The sequence below is a fragment of the Schistocerca gregaria genome, chromosome 8, assembly GCF_023897955.1.
Source record: "Schistocerca gregaria isolate iqSchGreg1 chromosome 8, iqSchGreg1.2, whole genome shotgun sequence".
Taxonomy (NCBI): domain Eukaryota; kingdom Metazoa; phylum Arthropoda; class Insecta; order Orthoptera; family Acrididae; genus Schistocerca; species Schistocerca gregaria.
The window spans coordinates 16,861,557-16,880,557 of NC_064927.1; the positions used below are offsets into that span (position 1 = coordinate 16,861,557).

Sequence of the window (19,001 nt, forward strand, 5' to 3'; positions counted from 1 at the left end):
CATTCGTTACATTCAACCTCTTACGTGACCGACCAAATATAGACTGGGAAACAAGACCACACACTTTGTGCATACAGAATCGAAGGCAGGGCGTGCCTCGCCGCATTTGCCACGATGGCCATTTGCTACTTCTGCAGAAGCGGCGGCGGCGACGGCGACGACGACGACGACCGCGAGAGGCTCTGACATATGTGAGAAATACATCTATAAAATGTAATTCAGACTGCCTCGTCCCACCTTATGCTGTACCGCTTTGGCAAAGGCTTTATCTGCGCCATTCGCCTTAATCACATCTGAGAGTAATTCTTAATAAAAGGCATGTCGCTAATTGTTCGTCATCACAGATACTGTTTGCTATACGGCCACGACGCGCAACTGATTTCCAAAATTCAAGTTCTTCCTTTGAGGATGGAACTCACGACCCTTGGTTTACTAGTCCAGTGCTCTACCACTGAGTGCTCTGTGCTCTGTGTTTCACACATGTCTACAAAATCACCTTCACCTTCAAATACAGTTTCCTTGCGACTGACAGAGACGTAGGCAAAGTTTAAAGTTGCTATTTCCATTACATCACGTTAATCAGAAAAACGGTAACTTACATCTGCAGCGGAACAAAATTCCGTTCCGCCCAGCGTGGGGCTCGAACCCACGACCCTGAGACTAAGAGTCTCATGCTCTACCGACTGAGCTGGCCAGGCTGCTTCAGTGAATACTTGCCGGGCAGCACGTCACACAGTACTCGTTTGGTTTGGGTGGTCCCATACAGAATCTCTCGATGCTGCCTAATGTCACGTACTTCACTTTTATTTCATAATCATTTCTGAGAGGTAAAGGAATTGCGTGACAACCTGCAGAGCTAGTGGCGTCAAAATTAACACTCATACTTGATGTGACTCAAAAGGCGAACGAGTTACTTTCCGACGTTGTTTTAGATGAGCAAGTGCTAGTGGAATCTCTAAGTGACGGCACTCTGCCGACCATTTCGCTAGTTAACACCGGTCTTGTAGTGTGTGTTTCAAGCTCAAGAGCATCTCCAAGCAGAAAATGGTCAACAGCAACATTCAGACGGTTTCGTACTGCTCAAATGCTCCATTAAAACGCTATGTTTCTTATTCAGAAACGATAAAACACGATCGTGACAGCATTCGAACCTGTAATCTTCAGATCCGAAGTCCGACGCCTTATCCATTTTTTTTTTTTTTTAGGGCCTCCCATCACCCCTTTTAGCCCATCCTTGCGCTCTCCATAATTCGCCTTCCACGGCGTCGGCTTCTCACGCCATGTACATAACCATAAACTGATGAGACAAAGTTAATCCCTTTATCGTGGAGAAACTAATGTACCCCTTCTTTGGGCTTATTGATAATGTGAAAAAAGAATGAAGTCTTCAGTAGGTAGAAACAGAAGTTATGTTCAGTTTGTTTCCTTCTTCATCGCTGTTTTTTGTTGTCACACTTAAAGCAAATAGGCTTCCTTGACAAAGAAACGTCAGAGGGCATTCCGAAACTGCCTCTTCTCTCTGAAAATGCTTAAAAAGCAAACCATATTCGGTGAGAAGCAACTATTTATAATGGCTTCTTGAAAAATAAATTAATAAACGTTGAACTCAAAGAACGGCAATTCCGGTAAAAACTAAAATAATTTTTTTTTCCACTATTGTAAAGTAAGTTAGTAGTGGTGAACACTCTCTTACGTTTGTCTTCTGTGTCCGCAGATATTTCTTGTTAATTCTTTTACATCAAGGTCTTGATTAAAAAATTTGCGTATGTTTCTTTATATTTACTAGTCTTCAGTAACATGTGATGCTCAGTTAGCAGATAGATCCAAAAATCCTCTTGGCTTTTCTCTTCCGTCGTGAAGAGGTAATGTACCGTTGCCGCTTTCAGCCAATTGACTGCGTTGCGTTTCGTGTTAGGAAAGGGTACATCATCCGGTGTCAAAAAGTCCGCAGGCGTTATAGCGTTAGGTGACGTTCGAAGGATGAGTGCCAGCTTTCGTCGGACATTCAGCCATATATCTTTAACCTTGTCACACACGAAACGATGTTCTTCGTTATCAATTAAACTACACGTTGCACACAAAGGCGAATCCGCTAAGTGGATCGTATGAAGTTTCGAGTTGGTTGCAACTTTCCTATTTACAACAAAGTACCATGTTGCTTTCAGATGAGTAGCTAAGTTACGGTTATGAATATTTGCCCATATCACTTTCCAGTTAGAACATGGATAGTTTTGTTCTATTTTGTCGTTCTTCTTTTCTCCCATCAATTTGCCATATATTTCTTTTACGTTTGTCATGTCTTTTTCCGGAATTCTTGAATGTAGGTAGCTATATTCTATTAAAAACCATCGTAAATGGTAAAGTCCGCTCGGTATGTGCTGCACATTAATGGGTGGAGAGAGGTCATCTGGAGCTATTTCAGATAGCAAGTGCGCGGCGATACAGCTGCCGGATTGTCTCCATTGTTGAAACGTATTGGATATGAACAGAGCCTGCAACTTTTTAGTAACATTCGTTAAGTTTAAGCCGCCATTACTAGTGGCGAGCGTCAGAGTGTCATACTGGATTTTAAATATGTGGCCACGGCTCACAAAATAGCCTGTTGCTGACATAATTTGTTTGGCGATGCCGGCGGGTATTGGCAGTATCTGGGCGACATAATTGACTTTGGAAGTAATAGAGACGTTCGCTAAAGACACTCTCTGAATTTCATTTAATTGTCGAATACTATGTGTCCGTACACTAGCTCGTATGGTAGTTAGTACTTGTCTATAGTTGGCCGAAAATACGAATTCTTCCTTTGAGGATGGAACGCACGACCCTTGGTTTACTAGTCCAGTGCTCTACCACTGAGCTAAAGGGGCGCGGCCTTCCATTAGGCCACACAGTCACTGACGACCAAGTGCAACTTGTATATGACTCATCTCGAAACGCTCACACCCCTGATAATTTGTGTTTTCGTTCTACACAGCCGCTGCCCTTGCTCTTTCCCACCCATTCGTTACATTCAACCTCTTACGTGACCGACCAAATATAGACCGGGAAACAAGACCACACACTTTGTGCATACAGAATCGAAGGCAGGGCGTGCCTCGCCGCATTTGCCACGATGGCCATTTGCTACTTCTGTAGAAGCGGCGGCGGCGACGACGACGACGACGACGACCGCGAGAGGCTCTGACATATGTGAGAAATACATCTATAAAATGTAATTCAGACTGCCTCGTCCCACCTTATGCTGTACCGCTTTGGCAAAGGCTTTATCTGCGCCATTCGCCTTCATCACATCTGAGAGTAATTCTTAATAAAAGGCATGTCGCTAATTGTTCGTCATCACAGATACTGTTTGCTATACGGCCACGACGCGCAACTGATTTCCAAAATTCAAGTTCTTCCTTTGAGGATGGAACTCACGACCCTTGGTTCATTGGTCCAGTGCTCTACCACTGAGTGCTCTGTGCTCTGTGTTTCACACATGTCTACAAAATCACCTTCACCTTCAAATACAGTTTCCTTGCGACTGACAGAGACGTAGGCAAAGTTTAAAGTTGCTATTTCCATTACATCACGTTAATCAGAAAAACGGTAACTTACATCTGCAGCGGAACGAAATTCCGTTCCGCCCAGCGTTGGGCTCGAACCGACGACCCTGAGACTAAGAGTCTCATGCTCTACCGACTGAGCTAGCCAGGCTGCTTCAGTGAATACTTGCCGGCAGCACGTCACACAGTACTCGTTTGGTTTGGGTGGTCCCATACAGAATCTCTCGATGCTGCCTAATGTCACGTACTTCACTTTTATTTCATAATCATTTCTGAGAGGTAAAGGAATTGCATGACAACCTGCAGAGCTATTGGCGTCAAAATTAACACTCATACTTGATGTGACTCAAAAGGCGAACGAGTTACTTTCCGACGTTGTTTTAGATGAGCAAGTGCTAGTGGAAACTCGAAGTGACGGCACTCTGCCGACCATTTCGCTAGTTAACACCGGTCTTGTAGTGTGTGTTTCAAGCTCAAGAGCATCTCCAAGCAGAAAATGGTCAACAGCAACATTCAGACCGTTTCGTACTGCTCAAATGCTACATTAAAACGGTATGTTTCTTATTCAGTAATGATAAAGCACGAGCGTGACAGCATTCGAACCTGTAATCTTCAGATCCGAAGTCCGACACCTTATCCATTAGGCCACACAGTCACTGACGACCAAGTGCAACTTGTATATGACTCATCTCGAAACGCTCACACCCCTGATAATTTGTGTTTTCGTTCTACTCAGCCGCTGCCCTTGCTCTTTCCCACCCATTCGTTACATTCAACCTCTTACGTGACCGACCAAATATAGACTGGGAAACAAGACCACACACTTTGTGCATACGGAATCGAAGGCAGGGCGTGCATCGCCGCATTTGCCACGATGGCCATTTGCTACTTCTGCAGAAGCTGCGGCGGCGACGACGACGACGACGACGACGACGACCGCGAGAGGCTCTGACATATGTGAGAAATACATCTATAAAATGTAATTCAGACTGCCTCGTCCCACCTTATGCTGTACCGCTTTGGCAAAGGCTTTATCTGCGCCATTCGCCTTAATCACATCTGAGAGTAATTCTTAATAAAAGGCATGTCGCTAATTGTTCGTCATCACAGTTACTGTTTGCTATACGGCCACGACGCGCAACTGATTTAAAAAATTCAAGTTCTTCCTTTGAGGATGGGACTCACGACCCTTGGTTTACTAGTCCAGTGCTCTACCACTGAGCTAAAGGGGCGCGTGCTACCGGTACTTTTGCGTACTTCGTCCTTACGGTCGTCTGGATCATCAGACTTTAGCTGACAACACTTCATATTACCGACTAATATTTGCAGCTATGGCGACCCATTATTGCTTAGCTACACATCTGACACGTAACCGATGTCCTCTCCAAACAACAACACTCTCATTTCAGAACATGTGTTTCACACATGTCTACAAAATCACCTTCACCTTCAAATACAGTTTCCTTGCGACTGACAGAGACGTAGGCAAAGTTTAAAGTTGCTATTTCCATTACATCACGTTAATCAGAAAAACGGTAACTTACATCTGCAGCGGAACAAAATTCCGTTCCGCCCAGCGTGGGGCTCGAACCCACGACCCTGAGACTAAGAGTCTCATGCTCTACCGACTGAGCTAGCCAGGCTGCTTCAGTGAATACCTGCCGGGCAGCACGTCACAAAGTACTCGTTTGTGTTGGGTGGTCCCATACAGAATCTCTCCATGTTGCCTAATGTCACGTACTTCACTTTTATTTCATAATCATTTCTGAGAGGTAAAGGAATTGCATGACAACCTGCAGAGCTAGTGGCGTCAAAATTAACACTCATACTTGATGTGACTCAAAAGGCGAACGAGTTACTTTCCGACGTTGTTTTAGATGAGCAAGTGCTAGTGGAAACTCGCGGTGACGGCACTCTGCCGACCATTTCGCTAGTTAACACCGGTCTTGTAGTGTGTGTTTCAAGCTCAAGAGCATCTCCAAGCAGAAAATGGTCAACAGCAACATTCAGACGGTTTCGTACTGCTCAAATGCTCCATTAAAACGCTATGTTTCTTATTCAGAAACGGTAAAACACGATCGTGACAGCATTCGAACCTGTAATCTTCAGATCCGAAGTCCGACGCCTTATCCATTTTTTTTTTTAGGGCCTCCCATCACCCCTTTTAGCCCATCCTTGCGCTCTCCATAATTCGCCTTCCACGGCGTCGGCTTCTCACGCCATGTACATAACCATAAACTGATGAGACAAAGTTAATCCCTTTATCGTGGAGAAACTAATGTACCCCTTCTTTGGGCTTATTGATAATGTGAAAAAAGAATGAAGTCTTCAGTAGGTAGAAACAGAAGTTATGTTCAGTTTGTTTCCTTCTTCATCGCTGTTTTTTGTTGTCACACTTAAAGCAAATAGGCTTCCTTGACAAAGAAACGTCAGAGGGCATTCCGAAACTGCCTCTTCTCTCCGAAAATGCTTAAAAAGCAAACCATATTCGGTGAGAAGCAACTATTTATAATGGCTTCTTGAAAAATAAATTAATAAACGTTGAACTCAAAGAACGGCAATTCCGGTAAAAACTAAAATAATTTTTTTTTCCACTATTGTAAAGTAAGTTAGTAGTGGTGAACACTCTCTTACGTTTGTCTTCTGTGTCCGCAGATATTTCTTGTTAATTCTTTTACATCAAGGTCTTGATTAAAAAATTTGCGTATGTTTCTTTATATTTACTAGTCTTCAGTAACATGTGATGCTCAGTTAGCAGATAGATCCAAAAATCCTCTTGGCTTTTCTCTTCCGTCGTAAAGAGGTAATGTACCGTTGCCGCTTTCAGCCAATTGACTGCGTTGCGTTTCGTGTTAGGAAAGGGTACATCATCCGGTGTCAAAAAGTCCGCAGGCGTTATAGCGTTAGGTGACGTTCGAAGGATGAGTGCCAGCTTTCGTCGGACATTCAGCCATATATCTTTAACCTTGTCACACACGAAACGATGTTCTTCGTTATCAATTAAACTACACGTTGCACACAAAGGCGAATCCGCTAAGTGGATCGTATGAAGTTTCGAGTTGGTTGCAACTTTCCTATTTACAACAAAGTACCATGTTGCTTTCAGATGAGTAGCTAAGTTACGGTTATGAATATTTGCCCATATCACTTTCCAGTTAGAACATGGATAGTTTTGTTCTATTTTGTCGTTCTTCTTTTCTCCCATCAATTTGCCATATATTTCTTTTACGTTTGTCATGTCTTTTTCCGGAATTCTTGAATGTAGGTAGCTATATTCTATTAAAAACCATCGTAAATGGTAAAGTCCGCTCGGTATGTGCTGCACATTAATGGGTGGAGAGAGGTCATCTGGAGCTATTTCAGATAGCAAGTGCGCGGCGATACAGCTGCCGGATTGTCTCCATTGTTGAAACGTATTGGATATGAACAGAGCCTGCAACTTTTTAGTAACATTCGTTAAGTTCAAGCCGCCATTACTAGTGGCGAGCGTCAGAGTGTCATACTGGATTTTAAATATGTGGCCACGGCTCAAAAAATAGCCTATTGCTGACATAATTTGTTTGGCGATGCCGGCGGGTATTGGCAGTATCTGGGCGACATAATTGACTTTGGAAGTAATAGAGACGTTCGCTAAAGACACTCTCTGAATTTCATTTAATTGTCGAATACTATGTGTCCGTACACTAGCTCGTATGGTAGTTAGTACTTGTCTATAGTTGGCCGAAAATTCGAATTCTTCCTTTGAGGATGGAACGCACGACCCTTGGTTTACTAGTCCAGTGCTCTACCACTGAGCTAAAGGGGCGCGGCCTTCCATTAGGCCACACAGTCACTGACGACCAAGTGCAACTTGTATATGACTCATCTCGAAACGCTCACACCCCTGATAATTTGTGTTTTCGTTCTACACAGCCGCTGCCCTTGCTCTTTCCCACCCATTCGTTACATTCAACCTCTTACGTGACCGACCAAATATAGACTGGGAAACAAGACCACACACTTTGTGCATACAGAATCGAAGGCAGGGCGTGCCTCGCCGCATTTGCCACGATGGCCATTTGCTACTTCTGCAGAAGCGGCGGCGGCGACGGCGACGACGACGACGACCGCGAGAGGCTCTGACATATGTGAGAAATACATCTATAAAATGTAATTCAGACTGCCTCGTCCCACCTTATGCTGTACCGCTTTGGCAAAGGCTTTATCTGCGCCATTCGCCTTAATCACATCTGAGAGTAATTCTTAATAAAAGGCATGTCGCTAATTGTTCGTCATCACAGATACTGTTTGCTATACGGCCACGACGCGCAACTGATTTCCAAAATTCAAGTTCTTCCTTTGAGGATGGAACTCACGACCCTTGGTTTACTAGTCCAGTGCTCTACCACTGAGTGCTCTGTGCTCTGTGTTTCACACATGTCTACAAAATCACCTTCACCTTCAAATACAGTTTCCTTGCGACTGACAGAGACGTAGGCAAAGTTTAAAGTTGCTATTTCCATTACATCACGTTAATCAGAAAAACGGTAACTTACATCTGCAGCGGAACAAAATTCCGTTCCGCCCAGCGTGGGGCTCGAACCCACGACCGTGAGACTAAGAGTCTCATGCTCTACCGACTGAGCTGGCCAGGCTGCTTCAGTGAATACTTGCCGGGCAGCACGTCACACAGTACTCGTTTGGTTTGGGTGGTCCCATACAGAATCTCTCGATGCTGCCTAATGTCACGTACTTCACTTTTATTTCATAATCATTTCTGAGAGGTAAAGGAATTGCGTGACAACCTGCAGAGCTAGTGGCGTCAAAATTAACACTCATACTTGATGTGACTCAAAAGGCGAACGAGTTACTTTCCGACGTTGTTTTAGATGAGCAAGTGCTAGTGGAATCTCTAAGTGACGGCACTCTGCCGACCATTTCGCTAGTTAACACCGGTCTTGTAGTGTGTGTTTCAAGCTCAAGAGCATCTCCAAGCAGAAAATGGTCAACAGCAACATTCAGACGGTTTCGTACTGCTCAAATGCTCCATTAAAACGCTATGTTTCTTATTCAGAAACGATAAAACACGATCGTGACAGCATTCGAACCTGTAATCTTCAGATCCGAAGTCCGACGCCTTATCCATTTTTTTTTTTTTTTAGGGCCTCCCATCACCCCTTTTAGCCCATCCTTGCGCTCTCCATAATTCGCCTTCCACGGCGTCGGCTTCTCACGCCATGTACATAACCATAAACTGATGAGACAAAGTTAATCCCTTTATCGTGGAGAAACTAATGTACCCCTTCTTTGGGCTTATTGATAATGTGAAAAAAGAATGAAGTCTTCAGTAGGTAGAAACAGAAGTTATGTTCAGTTTGTTTCCTTCTTCATCGCTGTTTTTTGTTGTCACACTTAAAGCAAATAGGCTTCCTTGACAAAGAAACGTCAGAGGGCATTCCGAAACTGCCTCTTCTCTCTGAAAATGCTTAAAAAGCAAACCATATTCGGTGAGAAGCAACTATTTATAATGGCTTCTTGAAAAATAAATTAATAAACGTTGAACTCAAAGAACGGCAATTCCGGTAAAAACTAAAATAATTTTTTTTTCCACTATTGTAAAGTAAGTTAGTAGTGGTGAACACTCTCTTACGTTTGTCTTCTGTGTCCGCAGATATTTCTTGTTAATTCTTTTACATCAAGGTCTTGATTAAAAAATTTGCGTATGTTTCTTTATATTTACTAGTCTTCAGTAACATGTGATGCTCAGTTAGCAGATAGATCCAAAAATCCTCTTGGCTTTTCTCTTCCGTCGTGAAGAGGTAATGTACCGTTGCCGCTTTCAGCCAATTGACTGCGTTGCGTTTCGTGTTAGGAAAGGGTACATCATCCGGTGTCAAAAAGTCCGCAGGCGTTATAGCGTTAGGTGACGTTCGAAGGATGAGTGCCAGCTTTCGTCGGACATTCAGCCATATATCTTTAACCTTGTCACACACGAAACGATGTTCTTCGTTATCAATTAAACTACACGTTGCACACAAAGGCGAATCCGCTAAGTGGATCGTATGAAGTTTCGAGTTGGTTGCAACTTTCCTATTTACAACAAAGTACCATGTTGCTTTCAGATGAGTAGCTAAGTTACGGTTATGAATATTTGCCCATATCACTTTCCAGTTAGAACATGGATAGTTTTGTTCTATTTTGTCGTTCTTCTTTTCTCCCATCAATTTGCCATATATTTCTTTTACGTTTGTCATGTCTTTTTCCGGAATTCTTGAATGTAGGTAGCTATATTCTATTAAAAACCATCGTAAATGGTAAAGTCCGCTCGGTATGTGCTGCACATTAATGGGTGGAGAGAGGTCATCTGGAGCTATTTCAGATAGCAAGTGCGCGGCGATACAGCTGCCGGATTGTCTCCATTGTTGAAACGTATTGGATATGAACAGAGCCTGCAACTTTTTAGTAACATTCGTTAAGTTCAAGCCGCCATTACTAGTGGCGAGCGTCAGAGTGTCATACTGGATTTTAAATATGTGGCCACGGCTCAAAAAATAGCCTATTGCTGACATAATTTGTTTGGCGATGCCGGCGGGTATTGGCAGTATCTGGGCGACATAATTGACTTTGGAAGTAATAGAGACGTTCGCTAAAGACACTCTCTGAATTTCATTTAATTGTCGAATACTATGTGTCCGTACACTAGCTCGTATGGTAGTTAGTACTTGTCTATAGTTGGCCGAAAATTCGAATTCTTCCTTTGAGGATGGAACGCACGACCCTTGGTTTACTAGTCCAGTGCTCTACCACTGAGCTAAAGGGGCGCGGCCTTCCATTAGGCCACACAGTCACTGACGACCAAGTGCAACTTGTATATGACTCATCTCGAAACGCTCACACCCCTGATAATTTGTGTTTTCGTTCTACACAGCCGCTGCCCTTGCTCTTTCCCACCCATTCGTTACATTCAACCTCTTACGTGACCGACCAAATATAGACTGGGAAACAAGACCACACACTTTGTGCATACAGAATCGAAGGCAGGGCGTGCCTCGCCGCATTTGCCACGATGGCCATTTGCTACTTCTGCAGAAGCGGCGGCGGCGACGGCGACGACGACGACGACCGCGAGAGGCTCTGACATATGTGAGAAATACATCTATAAAATGTAATTCAGACTGCCTCGTCCCACCTTATGCTGTACCGCTTTGGCAAAGGCTTTATCTGCGCCATTCGCCTTAATCACATCTGAGAGTAATTCTTAATAAAAGGCATGTCGCTAATTGTTCGTCTCACAGATACTGTTTGCTATACGGCCACGACGCGCAACTGATTTCCAAAATTCAAGTTCTTCCTTTGAGGATGGAACTCACGACCCTTGGTTTACTAGTCCAGTGCTCTACCACTGAGTGCTCTGTGCTCTGTGTTTCACACATGTCTACAAAATCACCTTCACCTTCAAATACAGTTTCCTTGCGACTGACAGAGACGTAGGCAAAGTTTAAAGTTGCTATTTCCATTACATCACGTTAATCAGAAAAACGGTAACTTACATCTGCAGCGGAACAAAATTCCGTTCCGCCCAGCGTGGGGCTCGAACCCACGACCGTGAGACTAAGAGTCTCATGCTCTACCGACTGAGCTGGCCAGGCTGCTTCAGTGAATACTTGCCGGGCAGCACGTCACACAGTACTCGTTTGGTTTGGGTGGTCCCATACAGAATCTCTCGATGCTGCCTAATGTCACGTACTTCACTTTTATTTCATAATCATTTCTGAGAGGTAAAGGAATTGCGTGACAACCTGCAGAGCTAGTGGCGTCAAAATTAACACTCATACTTGATGTGACTCAAAAGGCGAACGAGTTACTTTCCGACGTTGTTTTAGATGAGCAAGTGCTAGTGGAATCTCTAAGTGACGGCACTCTGCCGACCATTTCGCTAGTTAACACCGGTCTTGTAGTGTGTGTTTCAAGCTCAAGAGCATCTCCAAGCAGAAAATGGTCAACAGCAACATTCAGACGGTTTCGTACTGCTCAAATGCTCCATTAAAACGCTATGTTTCTTATTCAGAAACGATAAAACACGATCGTGACAGCATTCGAACCTGTAATCTTCAGATCCGAAGTCCGACGCCTTATCCATTTTTTTTTTTTTTTTAGGGCCTCCCATCACCCCTTTTAGCCCATCCTTGCGCTCTCCATAATTCGCCTTCCACGGCGTCGGCTTCTCACGCCATGTACATAACCATAAACTGATGAGACAAAGTTAATCCCTTTATCGTGGAGAAACTAATGTACCCCTTCTTTGGGCTTATTGATAATGTGAAAAAAGAATGAAGTCTTCAGTAGGTAGAAACAGAAGTTATGTTCAGTTTGTTTCCTTCTTCATCGCTGTTTTTTGTTGTCACACTTAAAGCAAATAGGCTTCCTTGACAAAGAAACGTCAGAGGGCATTCCGAAACTGCCTCTTCTCTCTGAAAATGCTTAAAAAGCAAACCATATTCGGTGAGAAGCAACTATTTATAATGGCTTCTTGAAAAATAAATTAATAAACGTTGAACTCAAAGAACGGCAATTCCGGTAAAAACTAAAATAATTTTTTTTTCCACTATTGTAAAGTAAGTTAGTAGTGGTGAACACTCTCTTACGTTTGTCTTCTGTGTCCGCAGATATTTCTTGTTAATTCTTTTACATCAAGGTCTTGATTAAAAAATTTGCGTATGTTTCTTTATATTTACTAGTCTTCAGTAACATGTGATGCTCAGTTAGCAGATAGATCCAAAAATCCTCTTGGCTTTTCTCTTCCGTCGTGAAGAGGTAATGTACCGTTGCCGCTTTCAGCCAATTGACTGCGTTGCGTTTCGTGTTAGGAAAGGGTACATCATCCGGTGTCAAAAAGTCCGCAGGCGTTATAGCGTTAGGTGACGTTCGAAGGATGAGTGCCAGCTTTCGTCGGACATTCAGCCATATATCTTTAACCTTGTCACACACGAAACGATGTTCTTCGTTATCAATTAAACTACACGTTGCACACAAAGGCGAATCCGCTAAGTGGATCGTATGAAGTTTCGAGTTGGTTGCAACTTTCCTATTTACAACAAAGTACCATGTTGCTTTCAGATGAGTAGCTAAGTTACGGTTATGAATATTTGCCCATATCACTTTCCAGTTAGAACATGGATAGTTTTGTTCTATTTTGTCGTTCTTCTTTTCTCCCATCAATTTGCCATATATTTCTTTTACGTTTGTCATGTCTTTTTCCGGAATTCTTGAATGTAGGTAGCTATATTCTATTAAAAACCATCGTAAATGGTAAAGTCCGCTCGGTATGTGCTGCACATTAATGGGTGGAGAGAGGTCATCTGGAGCTATTTCAGATAGCAAGTGCGCGGCGATACAGCTGCCGGATTGTCTCCATTGTTGAAACGTATTGGATATGAACAGAGCCTGCAACTTTTTAGTAACATTCGTTAAGTTTAAGCCGCCATTACTAGTGGCGAGCGTCAGAGTGTCATACTGGATTTTAAATATGTGGCCACGGCTCACAAAATAGCCTGTTGCTGACATAATTTGTTTGGCGATGCCGGCGGGTATTGGCAGTATCTGGGCGACATAATTGACTTTGGAAGTAATAGAGACGTTCGCTAAAGACACTCTCTGAATTTCATTTAATTGTCGAATACTATGTGTCCGTACACTAGCTCGTATGGTAGTTAGTACTTGTCTATAGTTGGCCGAAAATTCGAATTCTTCCTTTGAGGATGGAACGCACGACCCTTGGTTTACTAGTCCAGTGCTCTACCACTGAGCTAAAGGGGCGCGGCCTTCCATTAGGCCACACAGTCACTGACGACCAAGTGCAACTTGTATATGACTCATCTCGAAACGCTCACACCCCTGATGATACGTGTTTTCGATCTACACAGCCGCTGCCCCTTGCTATTTCCCACCCATTCGTTACATTCAACCTCTTACGTGACCGACCAAATATAGACTGGGAAACAAGACCACACACTTTGTGCATACGGAATCGAAGGCAGGGCGTCCCTCGCCGCATTTGCTATGGTGGCCATTTGCTACTTCTGCAGAAGCGGCGGCGGCGGCGACGACGACGACGACGACGACGACGACGAGGACCGCGAGAGACTCTGACATATGTGAGAAATACATCTATAAAATGTAATTCAGACTGCCTCGTCCCACCTTATGGTGTATCGCTTTGGCAAAGGCTTTATCTGCTCCATTCGCCTTAATCACATCTGAGAGTAATTCTTAATAAAAGGCATGTCGCTAATTGTTTCGAGGATGCAACTCACGACCCTTTGTTTACTATACCAGTGCTCTACCACTGAGCTAAAGAGGCGCGGCCTAGCGGTACTTTTGCGTACTTCGTCCTTACGGTCGTCTGGATCATCAGACTTCAGCTGACAACACTTCATATTACCGACTAATATTTGCAGCTATGGCGACCCATTACTGCTTGGCTACACATCTGACACGTAACCGATGTGCTCTCCAAACAACAACACTTGCATTTCAGAACATGTCTTTCACACATGTCTACAAAATCACCTTCACCTTCAAATACAGTTTCCCTGTGACAGACAGAGACGTAGGCAACGTTTAAGGTTGCTATTTCCATTACATGACGTTAATCAGAAAAACGGTAATTTACATCTGCAGCGGAAGAAAATTCTGTTCCGCCCAGCGTGCTACTCGAACCCACGACAGTGAGATTAAGAGTCTCATGCTCTAGCGACTGAGCTACCCAGGCTGCTTCGATGAATAATTGCCAGGTAGCATGTCACACAGTACTCGTTTGGGTTCCGTGGTCCCATACAGAATCTCTCCATGCTGCCTAATGTTTTCCTAACGTCACACTCGTCACGTACTTCACTTTTATTTCATGATCATTTCTGAGAGGTAAAGGAATTGCATGACAACCTGCAGAGCTAGTGGCGTCAAAATTAACACTCATACTTGATGTGACTCAAAAGGCGAACGAGTTACTTTCCGACGTTGTTTGAGATGTGCAAGTGCCAGTGGAAACTCGCGGTGACGGCACTCTGCCGACCATTTCGCTAGTTAACACCGGTCTTGTAGTGTGTGTTTCAAGCTCAAGAGCATCTCCAAGCAGAAAATGGTCAACAGCAACATTCACACGGTTTCGTACTGCTCAAATGCTACATTAAAATGGTATGTTTCTTTTTCAGAACTGATATAACACGAGCGTGACAGCATTCGAACCTGTAATCTTCAGATCCGAAGTCCGACCCCTTATCCATTAGGCCACACCGTCACTGACGACCAAGTGTAACTTGTATATGACTCATCTCGAAACGCTCACACCCCTGATAATTTGTGGTTTCGTTCTACACAGCCGCTGCCCTTGCTCTTTCCCACCCATTCGTTACATTCAACCTCTTACGTGACCGACCAAATATAGACTGGGAAACAAGACCACACACTTTGTGCATACGGAATCGAAGGCAGGGCGTGCCTCGCCGCATTTGCCACGATGGCAATTTGCTACTTCTGCAGAAGCGGCGGCGGCGGCGACGACGACGACGACTACGACGACGACCGCGAGAGGCTCTGACATATGTGAGAAATACATCTATAAAATGTAATTCAGACTGCCTCGTCCCACCTTATGCTGTACCGCTTTGGCAAAGGCTTTATCTGCGCCATTCGCCTTAATCACATCTGAGAGTATTTCTTAATAAAAGGCATGTCGCTAATTCTTCGTCATCACAGATACTGTTTGCTATACGGCCACGACGCGCAACTGATTTCCAAAATTCGACTTCTTCCTTTGAGGATGGACCTCACGACCCTTGGTTTACTAGTCCAGTGCTCTACCACTGAGCTAAAGAGGCGCGGCCTAGCGGTACTTTTGCGTACTTCGTTCTTACGGTAGTCTGGATCATCAGACTTCAGCTGACAACACTTCATATTACCGACTTATATTTGCAGCTATGGCGACCCATTACTGCTTGGCTACACATCTGACACGTAACCGATGTCCTCTCCAAACCACAACACTTGCATTTCAGAACATGTCTTTCACACAGGTCTACAAAATCACCTTCACCTTCAAATACAGTATCATTGCGACTGACAGAGACGTAGGCAAAGTTTAAAGTTGCTATTTCCATTACATCACGTTAATCAGAAAAACGGTAATTTACATCTGCAGCGGAACAAAATTCCGTTCCGCCCAGCGTGGGGCTCGAACCCACGACCCTGACATTAAGAGACTCATGCTCTACCGACTGAGCTAGCCGGGCTGCTTCGGTGAATACTTGCTGGGATGCACGTCACACAGTACTCGTTTGGGTTGGGTGGTCCCATACAGAATCTCTCTATGCTGCCTAATGTTTTCCTAACGTCACACTCGTCACGTACTTCACTTTTATTTCATAATCATTTCTGAGAGGTAAAGGAATTGCATGACAACCTGCAGAGCTAGTGGCGTCAAAATTAACACTCATACTTGATGTGACTCAAAAGGCGAACGAGTTACTTTCCGACGTTGTTTTAGATGTGCAAGTGCCAGTGGAAACTCGCGGTGACGGCACTCTGCCGACCATTTCGCTAGTTAACACCGGTCTTGTAGTGTGTGTTTCAAGCTCAAGAGCATCTCCAAGCAGAAAATGGTCAACAGCCACATTCACACGGTTTCGTACTGCTCAAATGCTACATTAAAATGGTATGTTTCTTTTTCAGAACTGATATAACACGAGCGTGACAGCATTCGAACCTGTAATCTTCAGATCCGAAGTCCGACGCCTTATCCATTAGGCCACACCGTCACTGACGACCAAGTGTAACTTGTATATGACTCATCTCGAAACGCTCACACCCTGATAATTTGTGTTTTCGTTCTACACAGCCGCTGCCCTTGCTCTTTCCCACCCATTCGTTACATTCAACCTCTTACGTGACCGACCAAATATAGACTGGGAAACAAGACCACACACTTTGTGCATACGGAATCGAAGGCAGGGCGTGCCTCGCCGCATTTGCCACGATGGCAATTTGCTACTTCTGCAGAAGCGGGGGCGGCGACGACGACGACTACGACGACGACCGCGAGAGGCTCTGACATATGTGAGAAATACATCTATAAAATGTAATTCAGACTGCCTCATCCCACCTTATGCTGAACCGGTTTGGCAAAGGCTTTATCTGCGCCATTCGCCTTAATCACATCTGAGAGTAATTCTTAATAAAAGGCATGTCGCTAATTGTTCGTCATCACAGATACTGTTTGCTATACGGCCACGACGCGCAACTGATTTCCAAAATTCGACTTCTTCCTTTGTGGATGGAACTCACGACCCTTGGTTTACTAGTCCAGTGCTCTACCACTGAGCTAAATGGGCGCGGCCTAGCGGTACTTTTGCGTACTTCGTCCTTACGGTCGTCTGGATCATCAGACTTCAGCTGACAACAATTCATATTACCGACTAATATATGCAGCTATGGCGACCCATTACTGCTTGGCTACACATCTGACACGTAACCGATGTCCCCTCCAAACCAGAACACTTGCATTTCAGAACATGTCTTTCACACATGTCTACAAAATCACCTTCACCTTCAAATACAGTTTCCTTGCGACTGACAGAGACGTAGGCAAAGTTTAAAGTTGCTATTTCCATTACATCACGTTAATCAGAAAAACGGTAATTTACATCTGCAGCGGAACAAAATTCCGTTCCGCCCAGCGTGGGGCTCGAACCCACGACCCTGACATTAAGAGACTCATGCTCTACCGACTGAGCTAGCCGGGCTGCTTCGGTGAATACTTGCTGGGATGCACGTCACACAGTACTCGTTTGGGTTGGGTGGTCCCATACAGAATCTCTCTATGCTGACTAATGTTTTCCTAACGTCACACTCGTCACGTACTTCACTTTTATTTCATAATCATTTCTGAGAGGTAAAGGAATTGCATGACAACCTGCAGAGCTACTGGCGTCAAATTTAACACTCATACTTGATGTGACTCAAAAGGCGAACGAGTTACTTTCCGACGTTGTTTTAGATGTGCAAGTGCCAGTGGAAACTCGCGGTGACGGCACTCTGCCGACCATTTCGCTAGTTAACACCGGTCTTGTAGTGTGTGTTTCAAGCTCAAGTGCATCTCCAAGCAGAAAATGGTCAACAGCAACATTCAGACGGTTTCGTACTGCTCAAATGCTACATTAAAACGGTATGTTTCTTTTTCAGAACTGATAAAACACGAGCGTGACAGCGTTCGAACCTGTAATCTTCAGATCCGAAGTCCGACGCCTTATCCATTAGGCCACACAGTCACTGACGACCAAATGCAACTTGTATATGACTCATCTCGAAACGCTCACACCCCTGATAATTTGTGTTTTCGTTCTACACAGCCGCTGCCCTTGCTCTTTCCCACACATTCGTTACATTCAACTTCTTCCGTGACCGACAAAATATAGACTGCGAAACAAGACCACACACTTTGTGCATACGGAATCGAAGGCAGGGCGTGCCTCGCCGCATTTGCCACGATGGCCATTTGCTACTTCTGTAGAAGCGGCGGCGGCGACGACGACGACGACGACGACGACGACGACGACAGCGAGAGGCTCTGACATATGTGAGAAATACATCTATAAAATTTAATTCAGACTGCCTCGTCCCACCTTATGCTGTACCGCTTTGGCAAAGGCTTTATCTGCGCCATTCGCCTTAATCACATCTGAGAGTAATACTTAATAAAAGGCATGTCGCTAATTGTTCCTCATCACAGATACTGTTTGCTATACGGCCACGACGCGCAACTGATTTCCAAAATTCAAGTTCTTCGTTTGAGGATGGAACTCACGACCCTTGGTTTACTAGTCCAGTGCTCTAGCACTGAGCTAAAGAGGCGCGGCCTAGCGGCACTTTTACGTACTTCGTACTTACGGTCGTCTGGATCATCAGACTACAACTGACAACACTTCATATTACCGACTAATATTTGCAGCTATGGCGACCCATTACTGCTTGGCTACACATCTGACACGTAACCGATGTCCTCTCCAAACAACAACACTTGCATTTCAGAACATGTCTGTCACACATGTCTACAAAATCACCTTCACCTTCAAATACAGTTTCCTTGCGACTGACAGAGACGTAGGCAAAGTGTAAAGTAGCTACTTCCATTACATCACGTTAATCAGAAAAACGGTAATTTACATATGCAGTGGAACAAAATTCCGTTCCACCCAGGGTGGGGCTCGAACCAACGACACTGAGATTTAGAGTCTCATGCTCTACCGATTGAGCTAGCCGGCCTGCTTCGGTGAATACTTGCCGGGCAGCACGTCACACAGTACTCGTTTGGGTTGGGTGGTCCCATACAGAATCTCTCCATGCTGCCTAATGTTTTCCTAACGTCACACCCGTCACGTACTTCACTTTTATTTCATAATCATTTCTGAGAGGTAAAGGAATTGCATG

At 44.4% G+C, this 19,001-nt stretch overlaps 7 non-coding genes across 7 annotated transcripts; all 7 read right to left on the bottom strand.

Moving 5' to 3' along the window:
* Positions 1-625: 625 nt before the first annotated feature.
* Trnak-cuu (transfer RNA lysine (anticodon CUU)) lies at positions 626-698 on the bottom strand. The gene has a single exon. It is a non-coding gene; the product is annotated as a tRNA-Lys (tRNA).
* Positions 699-3,620: 2,922 nt separating this feature from the next.
* Positions 3,621-3,693, bottom strand: Trnak-cuu (transfer RNA lysine (anticodon CUU)). The gene has a single exon. It is a non-coding gene; the product is annotated as a tRNA-Lys (tRNA).
* Positions 3,694-5,112: 1,419 nt separating this feature from the next.
* On the bottom strand, positions 5,113-5,185 carry Trnak-cuu (transfer RNA lysine (anticodon CUU)). Its single transcript has one exon. It is a non-coding gene; the product is annotated as a tRNA-Lys (tRNA).
* Positions 5,186-8,103: 2,918 nt separating this feature from the next.
* On the bottom strand, positions 8,104-8,176 carry Trnak-cuu (transfer RNA lysine (anticodon CUU)). Its single transcript has one exon. It is a non-coding gene; the product is annotated as a tRNA-Lys (tRNA).
* Positions 8,177-11,097: 2,921 nt separating this feature from the next.
* Positions 11,098-11,170, bottom strand: Trnak-cuu (transfer RNA lysine (anticodon CUU)). Its single transcript has one exon. It is a non-coding gene; the product is annotated as a tRNA-Lys (tRNA).
* A 4,565-nt stretch (positions 11,171-15,735) lies between these two features.
* Trnak-cuu (transfer RNA lysine (anticodon CUU)) lies at positions 15,736-15,808 on the bottom strand. Its single transcript has one exon. It is a non-coding gene; the product is annotated as a tRNA-Lys (tRNA).
* Positions 15,809-17,244: 1,436 nt separating this feature from the next.
* Trnak-cuu (transfer RNA lysine (anticodon CUU)) lies at positions 17,245-17,317 on the bottom strand. Its single transcript has one exon. It is a non-coding gene; the product is annotated as a tRNA-Lys (tRNA).
* Between the last annotated feature and the right edge of the window lie 1,684 nt (positions 17,318-19,001).